The 16,866-nt window shown below is 37.5% G+C and overlaps 1 pseudogene; it reads left to right on the forward strand.

The window, feature by feature from the left end:
* Window positions 1-2,703: 2,703 nt before the first annotated feature.
* Window positions 2,704-4,041, forward strand: LOC102951152 (annotated as a pseudogene).
* The last annotated feature ends 12,825 nt before the right edge of the window (window positions 4,042-16,866 follow it).

Here is a 16,866-nt window from a genome sequence, read left to right on the forward strand (position 1 = left end):
TACCCTTCAGCCGAGAGAGTTCAATCCCCAGTGACAGCAATATGTTCATTTATTTTTAATATTCCATGACCTACTCAGGGTTATGGCCTCATTAAAAAACGATTGATGTCTTTGGCATAAGCCTGTGAAGTGTCCTTGTTGTCTGCATTTAAACATGATGAAGAAAGAAAAAAATGAAAAAGGGTTGCCCTAGATCTTTCCAAGACTGTAACAAAAACTGACAAGAGTAATTGTTTGCTACTTTGGGGACTTACAAAAATAGATAACCAATCAAATAAGGTCAGTAAATTTTGTTTCTTCTATATGTGGTTGAAAAGGTGTTATTTTTAAAGTTTTAAATAGTTACCATTAATGGGAAAATCTGGCTTCTTATTAAATTGATTTAATTAATTTTCTGTATAATAATAGGATATGAGAATATGTGGAATCTTTTAAAACTTATTTATGTAAATCCCACAGACCATCTTTTCATTGATCTCTCTATAAATACTGTACTGGGGAGACTCATGAATAATGTGCATAAGTCTGCATGGTCCAGACTAAAATTTTAAGTACTGACAGCTGTCAAGAAAATGTGACTATTTGTAGATTGTGTGGAAATTTACAGACAGTTACAGTAAAGATACGACTTTAAACAGAACATATGTTTGCTCTTGTGGTTGTTGATAACTGATATTTAAAATGATGTGTTTCTCCTAAAGCCCTTCTTTGTCCTGTAGAATTTTCTGAATGACACAAGAAAATTACATCCTGCTAAGCATCCTTTTGCTAATACCTCCATTGTATGACAAACTGATTATTTGAAAACTGGATGTCAACATTTGGTGCATATGTTAGCCCAAGCACTGACTAAGTATCCAGTGTATACAAAGAGTGCCTCGGGAGCTGAGATGCAATGATCAACAAGCTAAGATCCCTGACTTTGACACATTCATAGTTTAGCAGGGAAGAGGAGTATGTAAAAATGATTCTACTGAATTTACATAAATGTTAGAAGAAAGATGAACACAAAGCCCTCTGGCAGCAGAGGCAGACAGGAGAATGAAAAGAAATTTGCAAAGGACTTTAGGGTTATATAAATCCAGATTAGAATATCAGACCCTTTACTTCTCTGTTACCTGTGAATGGTGTGATCTTGAGATTCCCATTTTACTTCTCCAATCTCATGGAGATATTTAAAGTACATGATGTTATTAAAAATAATCCAGCAAATGGCTGAAATGATGTCGGACAGAGTATATTCCTCCAAGTGTTTGTTCTTGAAAGGTCTTGAAAGAAAAGTAAAAGTTTACTAGGTAGAGAAGAAAGGAAAGAGGAATATTCTAGGGCAGAGGAAAAAGATGCGAAGGTACAAAGCTGTATGAGATTAGTGACTTAGGGTTCCATTTCCTTTTCTTCAAACAAAAGAGAAAAATAGCAAATTCCTATTTAAGAATAAAATAAGAAAAAATAATGCTTGTTGAACACTGTCTAAAAAACTTCATAAAGCTTCAAGTTCAGTACATCCTATTTTACCAACAAAGAAGCTGAGATGCCAATATATGAATTAACTTGCTCTGAATTATTAGACTAAGTACCAAAGCCTACAGAACACTGACAGAAACAATTGCTGGCCAGGTTGTGGAGTAACAGAAACTCTAATTCACTGTTTATGGGAATGTAACATGGTACAACCACTCTGGAAACCAGTTTGGCAGTTTCATACTAAATAAACATACTCTTGCCGTATGATCGAGCAATCCTGCTCCTTGATATTTACCCAGATGGGTTGAAAACTTACATTCACACAAAAACATGTACACAAATGTTTATAGTAGCTTTATTCATAACTACCAAAACTTGAAAGCAATGAAAATGTCTTTCAATAGGTGAATGGGGGTAAGGGGGAAACAGTGTCACCTCCAGTGCTGAGTAAAGAAAAGAGCTATCAAAACCTTGTTAAGTTAAGAGATTAACTTAAATGCATATTACTAAGTGAAAAAAGCCAATTCATGAAAGCTATATACTGTATAATTCCAACCACGACATTCTGGAAAAGGCAGAACTATTGAGACAGCAAAAAGATCAGTGGTTGCCAGAGGTTGCTAGAGTCAGGGGTAAGAATGATGGACAGATAACAGAAGATGTTTAAGACAGGAAGAATACTCTGTATGAAACCCAATAGTAGATAAATTTCATTGTACATTTGTGCAAACACAAAGAATGTTTAACACTAAGAGTGAACAATCATGTAAACAAGGGACTTTGGGTAATTATGATGTGTCAATGTATGTTCATCATCAATTTTAACAAATGTACCACTCTCTTAGGAGCTATTGATAATGGGAAAGGCTGTGTTCATGTGTGGGGGCACAGGGGTATAGGAAACTCTCTGTACCTTCCCCTCAATTTTGCTGTGAACCTAAAACTGCTCTTAAAAAAATAAACTCTTAATAAAAAATAATAAAATCTAAAATTCATGTCTACTTAATCTTATCTCCAAAACCTATGCTATTTTCATCTCATTAAAACTTGGACTACGATTTAACAATTCTAATTGGCACTGTATTAGGGAGAGAATTCTTAACACTCAAAAGTATGAATCCAATATAAAAAATATCTCAGGTCACTTCTCCACCAGACTCCTTGGTAGCTGTCAGTGGGAGATCCTTGTCATTGTCCCCTCACCTCCTCTAACCCCAAGGAGCCCTAAAAGTCTCAATCATGTGTGAGTATATCTCCATACATGTTGGCCAGGCTGGTGTTCAGAATGGCAATGCCTGCTGGGAGCTCTATCGCCTGGAACACAGCATCCAGCCCAATGGCCAGATGCCAAGTGACAAGACCACTGGGGGAGGAGATGACTCCTTCAACACCTTCTTCAATGAGATGGGTGCTGGAAAGCAAGTGCCCAGGGCAGTTTTTGCAGACCTGAAACCCACAGTCATTGATGAAGTTCACACTGGCACCTACTTCCAGTTCTTCCATCATGAGCAGCTCATCACAAGCAAGGAAGATGCTGCCAATAACGATGCCTGAGGACACTACACCATTGGCAAGGAGATCACTGACCTTGTCTTAGAGAGAATTCGTAAGCTGGCTGACCAGTGCACAGGTCTTCAGGGCTTCTTGGTTTTCCACAGCTTTGGAGGGGAAACTAGTTCCATGTTCACCTGCCTGGTGGAATGTTTCTCTCTCGATTATAGCAAGAAGTTCAACCTGGAGTTCTCCTTTTATCCAACCCCCTATGTTTCCACAGCTGTAGTGGAACCCTACAACTACATCCTGACTACCCACACCACCCTGGAGCACTTTGATTGCACCTTCATGGTAGACAATGAGACCATCTATGACATCTGTTGTAGAAACCCTGATATTGAACACCCAAACTGTACTAATCTTAACCGCCTAATTAGCCAGATTGTGTCTTCCATTACTGCTTCCCTCAGATGGAGGGAAGCCCTGAATGTTGATCTGACAGAATTCCAGACCAGCCTGATGCCTGATCCCTGCATCCACTTACCTCTGGCCACATATGCCCTGTCATCTCTGCTGAGAAAGCCTACCATGAACAGCTTACTGCAGCAGAGATCACCAATGCATGCTTTGAGCCAGCTAACCAGATGGCTCCAAATGTGATCCTTGCCATGGTAAATACATGGCTTTCTGCCTGTAGTACCATGCTGATGAGGTTCCCAAAGATGTCAATGCTGCCATTGCCACCATCAAGACCAAGTGTACCATCTAGTTTGTGGACTGGTGCCCCACTGGCTTCAAAGTTGGCACTAATTACCAGCCTCCAACCATGTGGTACCTGGTGGAGACCTGGCCAAAGTACAGGCAGCTGTGTGTATGCTGAGCAACACCACAGTCATTGCTGAGGCCAGGGCTCGCCTGGACCACAACTTTGACCTGATGTATGCCAAGCATGCCTGTGTGTACTGGTATGTGGATGAGGGCATGGAGGAAGGAGAGTTTTCTGAGGCCCATGCCTTTGAGAAGGAGTATGAAGAAATTGGAGCAAATAGTGCTGAGAGAGAGGATAAGGGTGAAGAGTATTAACCTGTCTGCTACAATTTTACACTCTGTTGTCCTGGGACTATCTTAGGACTTCTTGGAAGCTGTCCATTGTGGCCCTAACTTGTGAATAAAAGTGATGTTTCTATTTTAAATGTCAAAAAAAGAAATCTCAGTCAAGTTGGTTGTTGACCGAATTATCCAGCAGTATTTTATTTAATACTTAACAGCAAGGATGTATAATTATCTCTGTATAGAAATTGAGGCTCAGAGAAATAATACTGAAGTCCTTAAGCATAAATGAGAAAACTCAGAAATCTAAAACTTTGGGGTCACCAGCTCACAAGCGGTAGAGTTAGGAATCAAACCCAATTCTATCTGACTCCAAATCCCCATGTCTTTTCCACCACATCTGGATGCCTCTTTTGATTTATAATTTGGCCAAAAACTATACCTATATAAAATTGACTGCATCTGGACATATCTAACAGTCCCTTGGACTGCTGTCTTGTATATATCACTGAAAATGATCCATAACTCTCTTTCATCAATCTCCTTTTGGGAAGAACTGTATTTAAATAAACTGACCAAAAAATGAAATGGAAGTTCAGAATGACTGGCACTATAAAAACCAGGAAAATTACAAAGTAAAATCCCCCAGCATCATTCCCCTCTGTCTAACATGTGGACTCTGATGGTCTTTGCCCCCATTCTATATTAGTTAAGTCAGAATGTGCTTCTCCAAAGAAACTTTTTTAGCCCAGATGAAATAGTATCCCGAAAAGCTGATAAAACAAATAATCTTTAAACCAGGTAATATCAAAACAGCAGCTCTCAGGCAGTTAATACAAATACAACCACAATCCAGACACTCAGATTTCAAAACAGTTTTTCTCTTTACAAACATACTGATTTCAAATTTAGCAGTAGTATCAAAAGTGGGCTTGAAAATAAGATTACATATAATAATATATAATATAATATAATATAATATAATATAATATAATATAATTAATATAATTATTAATAGAATATAATTATATATAATTACATATTAATTAATACTATATTAATATATAATATAATTAATTATATAATATAATTAATATATATTATATTATATTATATATAATGTACCTATACATATATAAATAAGATTTGTATGTACTATACATAAGAATGATTTATATATAGGCATGCCTGGGTGGCTCAGTCAGTTAAGCCTCAGACTCTTGGTTTCAGCTCAGGTCATGATCTTACAGTTCCTGAGATCAAGCCCCGCATTGGGTGCCCCTCCCCCTGCTCACACTCTCTCTCTCAAAATAAATAAACAAAATATTTATATACAAACATATAAGTATATAATATAGTACATATAATGTACACAGTATATAATATGCGATATATGTTACATCAGATAGATCTTTCTCCTCAGGTCACTTTCAGAAATACAATTTCTGAAATACAAATCACAGTTGTGGCTGTGATGTTGCTGTGGTTAGCCGTATCAGAGATTATGTGAAGAATGAGAGGAATTAGACCCTTGAATGGCTGGGATCTATTTTCCCTATTCAGTTACTGTTCCTATTCAACAGATAACTAACATTAACTAAGCACATTCAATGAGCCAAGTGTAAGAATGTTCATGTATTTTTCTACACAGTCCTTACACCATCCTTAGGAGACCTTGCTAATTTTGTCTCTATGCTGTAGATGACAAAGCTGTAACACTAATAAGTTAAGTTACTGCTTATGTTCTTGTAGCTGATATGGAAGAGAGAAGCAGGATTAATAGCCAGGCAATCTGGCTTCAGAGTCTACATTTGATTTCCTCTCCAAGTGCTCATTTAGTGTATACTACATAGTAGATACTGTGCCAATGCTTTCACTACCATTTAATACATTCATTCTTTTACCTCCTGGCCACCTGCATTTGAGACAGCTCAGGTAACTGACCGATCAAACGCATCACTCCTTTTTCTCTCCCCTATCACCTTAGAAAGCTTGGATAAGGAGTGGTCTCTGCAAAACGGGACATGAGGTTGTGGAAAATGCTCTAACGTACTCTAAGAAGTGTCTTGTGCTCCCAAAGTAGCTTTTGGTTAGGGGTGCAAAACAGATAACAAGGCATGCAGCCTTTTGAAGTCCAACCAGATGAAGGAACAATCGATGGCCAGCTGCAGAGCTCAGACCTACAAAACTCCTCCGCCAATTCCCAGTCATCTTCCCAGGGAGCCACATTGTTCTCATCAGCATGCTCCATAAATTTTGCAGTAGGATGCGAGCTGCTGGCTTGAAGCTGACACTGATTGAAAAACCTCGCCCCAGGCCAACGGCTGTAAGAAGAGAACTTGGGGGTCCAGAAGGAAACACCGAGGCTTGTTGTTCAGCAGATTTGTCAGCATTTAGAGATCACAGGAGAGATAGAGAACACCAAGATAAGGCTAATTCCCCCAAGGGGAAATATTGTAGGGCTATAATTTCTTTTTCTTTCTTTCCTTCTTCTTCTTTTCTTTTCCTTTTTTTTTTTTTCTTTTTTGTTACTTTGGTCAAGCAAAAACAAAAATTCAGTATCAGGCAGGTTGTTCTTGGTAGTTACAAAAGGATATTAAGGAGATTAGGTCTGCCAGGGTTTTTTTATTTTTTTTCTCTTTACCTTCCAGTGAACTTTCTCCTTTCTCCCTTCAAGCAATAGAGGGTGACTAGGCTACAGAAACCAGGTTTTGTCTCATTAGAGAGTAGCCAAGGGCTCTCTAAACTCATAAAGCCAGAGAAAGATCACAGATAAAACAAGAGAGGACATTCAGGTGGGGATGACAAGAGAGTGCCGAGAGGGTTATGTTAATAATTACAGTCTGACAGTAGGAATGAGACCCCTATTAAAAAAAAGCTACTTTATGATATCTTAACAGCACTTTCAAAATGTGCATAATAAAGCCAATTTTGAAGTTTCCCACCTCCCTTCCCCAATAAACCTAACAGTTCTCCCCAGGAAGTTATTCAAAAAACAAAAGTAAATACTTTCCTTTTTCAAGCAGAACTGAGTCATTTTTACAACAGGAAGAAAATGAAATAAAACATGCACTATAATGCATCGAGATTGCCTTCTTTAGCATGCTAGAAATTCTGGAGGGCACATGTTTGGATCCATAAGGCAATTTCCCTTGCTAAAAAGCTTACAGTTCACTCTTTCCAAGCTCTCTCTGAATTCGACTCTAACCATTCCAGGTCTTTCCTTTCTATCTCTCCCTTGCTTTTCTATCACATTCCCAGGTATCTGTCAGTGGACAGTTAAGTTGTTTCACGACTTAAACACTTTAGTGTTTATTTGTTCATGCTACAAATTTTCCAACAGACACCTGGGGATGAACACTGGCTGGTAGTAATGTAAAAATGAGAAAAATCGGGTCCTCACTTTGATTAAATCACAGCACTGGAAAAATAGATAGATGCATAAATGTGTAATTACACATTGTGAAGCGTTATAATGTAATGTTTATAAACACATTCCATGAGGTCCAGTGCACCTGGCTTTGAACATTACCCTTTTCACTTATTAAGTACATTGACCTTGGTTAAGTTACTTAAGTTTTCTGAACCGTGATTTCTTCAGTAAAGTGAAGATTAATGCTCACTTCAAAGGGTTAAAGCAGCAATGAAAATAAATGTGGTGTATAAAATGCTTAATAGTGAATATTCTAGTAATGTGGCACATAATATGTTAGATAAGTGAAGTATTGTGGAGGGGCATGGGAAGGTCTGACACAGCTAAGGCTTCCCACAAGATGTAAAATTGGAGGCTGGGTCTAAAACAGGTATCACAGGCAGAGATGTAAAAGGTAGCTAACGGGACATCCTAAAAGTGAAATCCATATGCAAGTACACAGAATGACAAGTAATTATTTGTGACTGAAGTGTAGGTTCATACTGGGTGATAGAAGCAAATGACACTCGAAAAATGAGTTGGGAGAAGACTATGAATGGACTTCTGTTCCATGCTAAGGAATTTTAATCTCTGAAAATGGGAAATAATTAAAGCTCTATCAGAAGTAATATAAAATCGCAGAAGCCTCCTTTAGAAAGGGAAATGTGGAGCTCAAAGTGCTGTGTAGTCCATGGGTAAGAGTAGGAGGAAGCTGGGGGCAGAAAACCAGTTCAGGGATATAGCAAGAATCTATATATAATATTTAGATATTATATATACATATATATGTGTATATATATATATATATATATATAAATTTATATTTTATGTAAGCATGTTTGTATTATATAATAATACAGATACAATAAAACCTACATGTACACATTAACATAAAAGCAGTAAAACCTAAAATCGAGCAGTAGTAATAAAAATGAAAATAGTGGGGGTGCCTGTGTGGTTCAGTAGGTTAAGTGTATGACACTTGATTTTGGCTCAGGTCATGATCCCAGGGTTATGGGATCTAGAGCCCTGTGTCAGGCTCTGTGCTGGGCATAAATACCTCTTGGGATTCTCTCTCTCCCTCTCCCTCTCCCTCTGCCCTCTCCCCCAACTCATACATTCTCTCTCTCTCAAAATAAATAAACATTTTTAAAAAAAGAAAGTAGGGATGGGAGTGACAGAGAAGAACACAGGAGGGGCGCCTGTGTGGCTCAGTCGGTTAAGTGTCCGACTCTTGGTTTCAGCTCAGGTCATGATCTCAGTTGTGAGAGACCATGCTTATGTTGGGCTCTGCACTGACAGTGTGGATCCTGCTTGGGATCCTCTCTCCCCCCTCTCTCTCTGCCCCTCCTCTGCTGGTGTGCGCGCTCTCTCTCGCTCTCTCGCTCTCTCTCTCTCTCTCTCATAAATAAATAAATAAATGAAAAAACAAACAAGCAAACAGAGTTAAGAAAAAAGGAACAGAGGAACTTTATGACTGAGTTGATATAGGTGATTAGGAATGTGGATATGCCAAAGGCATTTCCAAGGCTTATAGCCTGGGAAACTGAATGATTTGTGATACCCTTCATGATTATATATAATTCAAGATAATAGACAGAGGGAGTATGGTGGTTTGGATTATTATTCCCCAATTCTTTATGGTCACCCCATATATGGCCACACCCTTTACAAGGTGACTTTGCTGTACCTCCCACTGAAGGTAGGTACCTTTCCTTGTTTCACTGATGTTGAGCTTGGCTATGTGATTTACTTTGGCCAATGGAATAGGGATCAAAGTGTCAGTACACCAACTGCAGGCTGAGGCTTTAATAGCTATCGTTTATTTCTACTCAGACTGATGTATTCATTTTAGGGATGCACTAGGAGAAGTGCACACTCCAGGTCGCTTTCGGTCCAAAAAGAATGAGAAAACACATGAAGCATACACAAGTTCAATCCATAACCTAGGGAAAATCCCAGTCCAGCCCAGCCAAGTGACAGCCTGAAGCAAGCTTCTCGAACTAACCTGCAAACCCTATAAGCAAGAAAAATAAATAAATTCTTACTGTTATATACCTTTTTTTAATTTGTTTACTTAAAAACATTTTTTTTAATCTTTATTTTTGAGAGAGAGAGACAAACAGAGTGTGAGTGGGGGAGGGGCAGAGGCAGAGAGGGAGACCTAGAATCCGAAGCAGGCTCCAGGCTCTGAGCTGTCAGCACAGAGCCCAATGTGGGGCTTGAACTCACAAACTGCGAGATCATGACCTAAGCCAAAGTTGGACGCTTAACCAACTGAGCCACCCAGGCACCCCTATACTTTCTTTTTTTTAGTTGCAGCATGATAATATTATAAAATATTTTATTATAAAATATTATAAATATTTTATATTTTATTTTATTTTATTTTATTTTATTTTATTTTATTTTATTTTATTTTATTTTACTTATGCCTTCTTGAAATAGTGTTTATTCAGCACTATTGTGTCAATAGTCTCCTAACAGACAGAAACAGTGACATTTGAGTATTTGGTTCCAATTTGTTCCCAAGGCCCAACTATCTCTCCACCCTTGGATTTTCTGAGCTGCCACAACAGTACTTCAATTAGTCCTTTTTTTTTGTTTTCTGAAGTGGAGTAGAGTAGTTTCTGTTATTTGTCACCCACTGAATTTTATTAGACTTAAAATTCTGTGAGATATTTTAATCTTAATTATCTTTCCAGATACAATAGTAGAATAATGAGGCCACATGTTGGACCAGGAATTACGGATAGGAAAGGACCATTTCATGAAAGATTTAGTCAATTTGTGATTTAATTAATTAATTACAGAGTGAATTCCATAGCTATAGACTATATAGCTAAGCATCTTGAAACCATATTTCACTGAGGAGTAACAAAAGGACTGAATTAAAGAGTATGGGTAATATAAATATTTAAGATGTGGTTAAATAAAGAATGGATTGAGAAGGAATATGAATGTAAAGAGACTAAGAAATAAGGGTGCTGTTAAAGCAAAATAAGAGTTTTATGAAAGAGGAAGTGGTAAACAATATCAAATAGCAATTAGGTTAGATAACCGTTAGCAGAATTAGATTATGAGTGAATTTTCCCTCTGAGCAATTACAGTTATGTTTGTGCCAGAGGAGTCTGCGAGTCTTTGCAGAGAACAAACTTTCAGAGAGAGGAAAAGCCTTCCAGATACTAAAACGTATCTGGAAAGGAAAAAATGAGCGGGGGGCGAGGGGGGGGTGGTTAGAGAGGACAGGAAAGAAGGAAAAAATTGACAAGCCCCAAGGTTGTGCTTAAAACATTTCCTGCACATGAGTTGATTCTCCTCTACTTCAATTTCTAGTAGACTGAGATTGGTGATTAAATCAAAGCAGTTTATATTTATGTATTTACATTATAATGAGTCATGCTGTGTACAAATGAATTCTTTAGAAAATGTAGTGTTTAAAATTTTGTCCCATTTTTTTTGTCTTTAAAATTCCCACATTAAAAACTCTACTCAATTCTTACTAAACATGAATAGAGGCAAATAAAACCGATTATGTGATCATAGTTTTTGTGTCTAACAAACTAGCCTTGGCTTACTTAGGCATTTTATCTACCATAGGAAAACAAGTTTCAAATTGGATACTAGAACACATTGACTGTCCTTAATTGGATCTGTACAAATTAGCTGAATTTACTTTAAAAACAGATGTGCTACGAATGTACTCACTGAATGGCCATGAAGGGAGAGAATTTTTATGTCTCTTTTTATAATTATGTTTCCTGTATATAGAACAGTGTCTGACATATAGCGGTTTTTAAAGAGTGTCTATTGAATGAATCAATAAGTGAACATGTGTCTTTGGTTTGTTTGCCCTCTCTCAGTCTTAAGTCTTGAACAATATGCTCTCAAGGTTTTCCTCTCTCCCTCTGCCTTTTTCCTCTGTTTCAATTAGTAAAATCTGGATAGGAATTTCCACTATGATGAGAATACACTATAGCGTATGTATGTATATATGTTTATACGTTTATAGTTATTATGCTTACTCAGTAATAGCACCCACATAACAATGTTCTTGAAAGAACTTGCAATCAGTCTTGTTTTATGCTTCTTTTGGAGTAAATATTAAAGTAGATGAGTAGAGCAGTAAGTGTATCAAGGTGGTGGTATGGTCGTACTCAGTGGAATGCTAGAGTACTGGAGTACCAGGAGAATCCATCTGGTTTTAGAAGTTAAAGTATAGGGACAGTTTTCACATACTCTATCTCTGCCCCTGACAAAGATTAACAGGACTTTGTCAGGTTGTCAGAGTCACAAGCAAACAGGGTAGAATTCAAGGCAAGCCTCCTTACCTGGATAAAAACAGGAGTGTCTATCAGAGAATGGCACAATAAGTCAGAGAGAGTAATCAGAGCCAAGACCAGAGTCAGGCTATAGTTTGGGAAAGCACATCTTCAGGAGGGGTGTGAAGACCGCCTACTGGATTAAGATTACCACTGTAAGATCTTATCTGACCAACTAGGTTTGGACATTAAATGGGATTGAGTCTGCAGGCCTGGAGACCAGCAGTAGCTGACTTTCCCTGTGGCCAGGAAATATTGGTAGATGCTCTCCTTGTGAAAGCCCAGATAAGACCACTGCCCTGTATTTACCATGCAATCTGGAAGGGATATCCAAGACATGATAGTTTGTTTTTAAATTTATCTCCTAAACCTCTGAACCTCTGAATATTTTCCCGTTTTTTCTAACACACTGTAAACTTTGCGAAGAATGTTTTAATGCAATGGTTTGTTTTGACAAAATAAATTTCTGTTTCATTTACATTTATTATAATTTATAGAATGTCTGATATCTGGGAGTTCATTGAGGTTCATTCAAGTTCTTTGGGTCAGGAAACAGGCCATTTCTGGAGACCATTTCAATTTGGGGCAATGTAAGCATCAGATACTATAACTAGACAAAAATTTCAAGTGCAGCTAAACTAATGTCTACTAAAGAATATTTTCTGTGGTTTCTTCAGTGAGAAAAATATCAAATAATATCAAATAATGTTGAGAAATGCCACACATTTCCTCCTTTTTTGAAATTTCTCAAAGCATATTAGATTTTAAAATGTGAAAACTTTACTTCAATGAAAACTATGTATGTTTCAGCCACCTTCAAATAGTGAACCATAGACCACTTTATGTGCAACGCATCAATAAATAACTAGTAGAACACTAGTAGCACTGAATAGCTGAAGTCATTTAAATGTGAACATTTTGTTCTCTTTATTTCAGGAGTTTGAGGGGTCCTGAGCACAAGGATCTGTTCTTTTTCTTCTTGTTTTCTCATTCTACCCATCTTCCATTTGGGACTGTCTCTGCTTTGGCTTCAACTATTTCCCACATCAAGCTGAAACTGACTCCAAGAAACTTTACTTGATTTACAGAATTTTTCTGAGGCCCATACTCTCATCTTTAACTACTTTCTGGACTTTTGCCCTTGGTTGTCGTACTAGAACACTTAACTACTCATTCTATGCCTCCCCCAACCTCTTTCCCATCAGAATGGATTACACCAACATACACTTGAGAATTCTTGAATTCCCTCTCCTATGTTACTTCCTCATCATCCCATTAAAACAGTCTCAAAACCCTGTCACTTTCACCACCAAAGAGCTTGCAAATCTTCATCTCTTCTTGCACACATTAACACAAAAGAGTTATATTAATTTGAGTTTCCTGTGACAACAAAATCTGAGACAGGGACTTGAGTGAGGGTAGTTGATTGGTGAGGTGATCCCAGAGCAGGAATAAGAGAGCTGGAAGAGTGAGCCAGTGAAGGAAGAAAAATCAATCAAAGCTGTGTTACTGTGCTGCTTCCCTCTGTGGGTAATGGAGCTCAGTGGTGCTGGGGAAGCTCTGCAGAACCATGGAGAATGAACCTCAGAATTTTCCCTCTGAAGGACGGGAAGTGGGTCTTTATTCCTTCTCCCCTTCCCATATCCCTTCTCCTTTCCCATTGAAAGCGTAGCCCCAGGAATGTTAAATCTCCAGAACTTCTGAGCTACTCTGCAAATAAGTTCTGAGACAGAAAAGCTGACATAAGTGAGGTGCTTGAAATAGCATGCTGTCCCAGGGCACAGAACTGCCCAACAGAACTTCAGGGGAAACCAGCATAGTGGGTAAAGGAAGCAGTGTTTGCTAAACAGCCTTTTAACTACTCTTATCTATTTAACTAATCTAGGCTTGCCCCTCTGGAAACCATTCTTCACCCTGTCTCCAGAACAATCATTCTTACATTTGTATCCATCAATGCAACACAATTTCTTAAGTGCATTCTCTTTGCCAGGTACTGCTCTATGTGTTGGTGAACAGGACCAGGACCAGTTTTTTAATTTACACTCTAAAAGGACACAGATAAAAATAAGCAAGACAGCAAGGACAACATAATATCAGAGAGTGGTAGATCCAATGTAGATAATTAAAATGAGTTTGTATAAAAAGACTGGGTATAAAATGAGTTTGTATAAAAAAGACTGGGTAGGTACTTGAAATTACCTAGAAAGCTATTACAAAGAAAAAAACGACAAATGACTTAGTTTGGCTCACTAGAAGTGGGTGTGCAGAGGAGTGTATGGGTTCAAAATACGTTTAGGAGTTAGTGGAGTGAGAGTGAATTGGATATGAAGGCAAGGGAAAAAGAAAAACAAGAAAGATGCCTAAATATTTGGTTTGAGCACTCAACAGATAGCATTACCATTTTTTGAGACAGGGAAGCCTGGGGGAAGAGTGAGTCTCAGGAAGAAATAATGGGTCTCTGTTGACCCATGTTAAACTTGAGATTATTATTAAGGTATATGTGTGGAGGTAAACTTAAATGTGAAATTGTTACTCTCTCACTTAAAAATTCTTCTAGAACTCTATTTGCCCTCAGGATAAAGACCAAACTTGTTAGTAAGACACATAGTGGGCTTACAAAACCATCCTTTTCATCCAACTACATATTCTAACATTTAGTCACATTGATATCTATTTGCAAGTCTCAAAATGTCACGTTCTCTTCATGCCTCTCTATATGTTGCTTCCCTACAACATATTTCTATTCTTTCTTATTCCTTCACTCTCTTCCAAACTTGGTCCTGGTTAATCCTTTGCAGACCTTTCCTGACAACCCTGTCCTGAGTTGAGTTCATCCAATCCTGAGTTGCAAACACCTCACCTTCAGTCTGTGTTCTTTGTACTTGTGTGTAACATAATGCTTAACACATCATGTACTGTATTTTCCTCCATTCTTCATTTATTTTCCCCATTAGTTGATGTGCAGGAAATTTGTATTTCCGGTGTTTAACACTTTTCCTCAATAGTATTAAATAGCTGATTCTGGTGCTTGAGTAAATCAATTAAGAAAAGAATAAATGATAGATGAGTGGAAAAAAGAGAGACAGTTGAACATCACACATGTTCAGTTAGCTACACATTCTTGAGTATAATATAATATTAGTTTTACTCTATTTATTAGGGTTCTTTCTTTGGAGGTTTATAATGTCATGTTTGTAATTAATTAGAAAACTTCTTACTTCTACTTACTAGTTAAAATTTATAACTATGTATATAATAAATAGTAAGCTGAAGAAAATATTGAACAATTCATTTTCATTTATTATTTGTACCTACTTCCCCTCCCCTCAAAAAGGGTAATTTAATGTAGCAAACTGAGATAAATATAATAAAAGGATAAATTACACTTTGAAGAAGATGAGGAAATCAGGGAAGATATAATTTAAGGGTCAGTAAACAAAATAAAGCCATCAGTCAACTAAATAGCCACAGGGTTCAAAGCTAGCCAAAAGGCATAGACATATTTGGAAATATGATTTTTAAAAGTCAGTTCAAAATGGAATCATCAGTTTTAAAACAGTTACAGTTTCCATAGGAAAAAAAGCAAATAAAAAAAATACTGAAGTTAAGTAGAATATTTCTGAACCAAGCAACAAATACATTCCCTCTGAAGAAGAGAATGGTGTGTTCAAGTAGGTTTATTTAGAATAAATTCTAGTGTTCTTTCCCTTATAGAATAATATGATTCAATGATAACAGTTGTAAGGCTAGGTTTGTGGGTCAGTCCAGGTTCAATCAGAGAAGGAGAATCTCTGGGATATATATTTAATGAGAAGAGTTGTTACAGATATTTGACCATATGCAATTGTGAGAGCAGGATAAGCAATTTCTATAGGTTATTGAGTTCATGTCTGATATTAAAGCTTGAAGTCTGCAAGGCATGTAATTGGGAAGGGAAGATAATATAATGTGGGTGAAAAAAAGGATGAGTTGGAAACACAGCAGCAGTGGGAGCCCAGGACAGTGTGAGACCTGTGTCAATTCTTGCTGACTTTGACCTTAATGGGGTCAGTGTCTTGCAGGGCTCTGCATCACAGAGCTAAACATATACACCTGGTCCAGGAGGCAGAGCAGACAAAGATGTATCTAAGGAAAGGTTGTTGCAGGCCTGAGCACAGGCTTATACCAGTAAGCACAGATGCAGACAAGACAATGTGTGTAAGCTACACCAGGGCTGTTATTTCACTTCCACCCTTCATATCTCACAGCAGAATCCCTCTTGGGACCCACCCTGATAGGAACAGGAGTTTTGGAAAGTGAAGTTCAGCTTAGGCAAGTTGACCCATTGCCAAAGCCAATGTAGTATGGCATAATGGAGTTACAAATCTAATATGTATTGAGTAAGTGAATGGAAATCTCGGATGGACTGATGGATAGATAGGTGGATGCATGAATAAATGCATAGGTCTCTGCATTCTTCCCAAAGGTTATTTCTCTGCCAATCTTCTTTGTAATGCCTTATCACCAATTCAAATCATATGTGCTTTATGAAAACAATGCATGATTACTATTATAATTAACATAAATTAAGATTAAATATTAACAGGAGATTGATGCAAAGTTTGCAGCTGAAGGTCTAACTTTAATATTAATAGCTAACTCTTACCAAGCATTTACTTGGTCACATTAAAGATATGATTTAATTCTCACAACTTAAGAGTTGTCTTATGTCTTATATCTTTCTTCTAAAAGACAAGAATTTAGTTTTGCGTTAGGGTTACTGAAATAAAATTAATTTTTCCCCTAATTTTGGCCTTTCTAACCTGATATTCAAAAAGTATTGTTTTTCTCTTAAGCAATCTTACTAATCAATATGATAGATTCCCCAAAATGGTATCATCTTGCACACCAACACCAAAGCAGAGAGCTGGATGCATTATTCTGAACCCCAGGACAAAGAATATAAAGATAAAATCAGTTTGGGTAAACATAAGGTAGTTGACTGATATAAGGAAGGGAGTCAAAACCAGTTTATTGCATCTGTAGTTACTTAGGAGTGATGGACAAATGGGCTCCAAGAACTATTTAATTTTATAAATTTTGGGGGCGCCTGGGTGGCTCAGTCGGATGAGCAGCCGACTTCAG

The sequence above is a fragment of the Panthera tigris genome, chromosome B1 (assembly GCF_018350195.1).
Source record: "Panthera tigris isolate Pti1 chromosome B1, P.tigris_Pti1_mat1.1, whole genome shotgun sequence".
In the NCBI taxonomy this organism is placed as follows: Eukaryota; Metazoa; Chordata; class Mammalia; order Carnivora; family Felidae; genus Panthera; species Panthera tigris.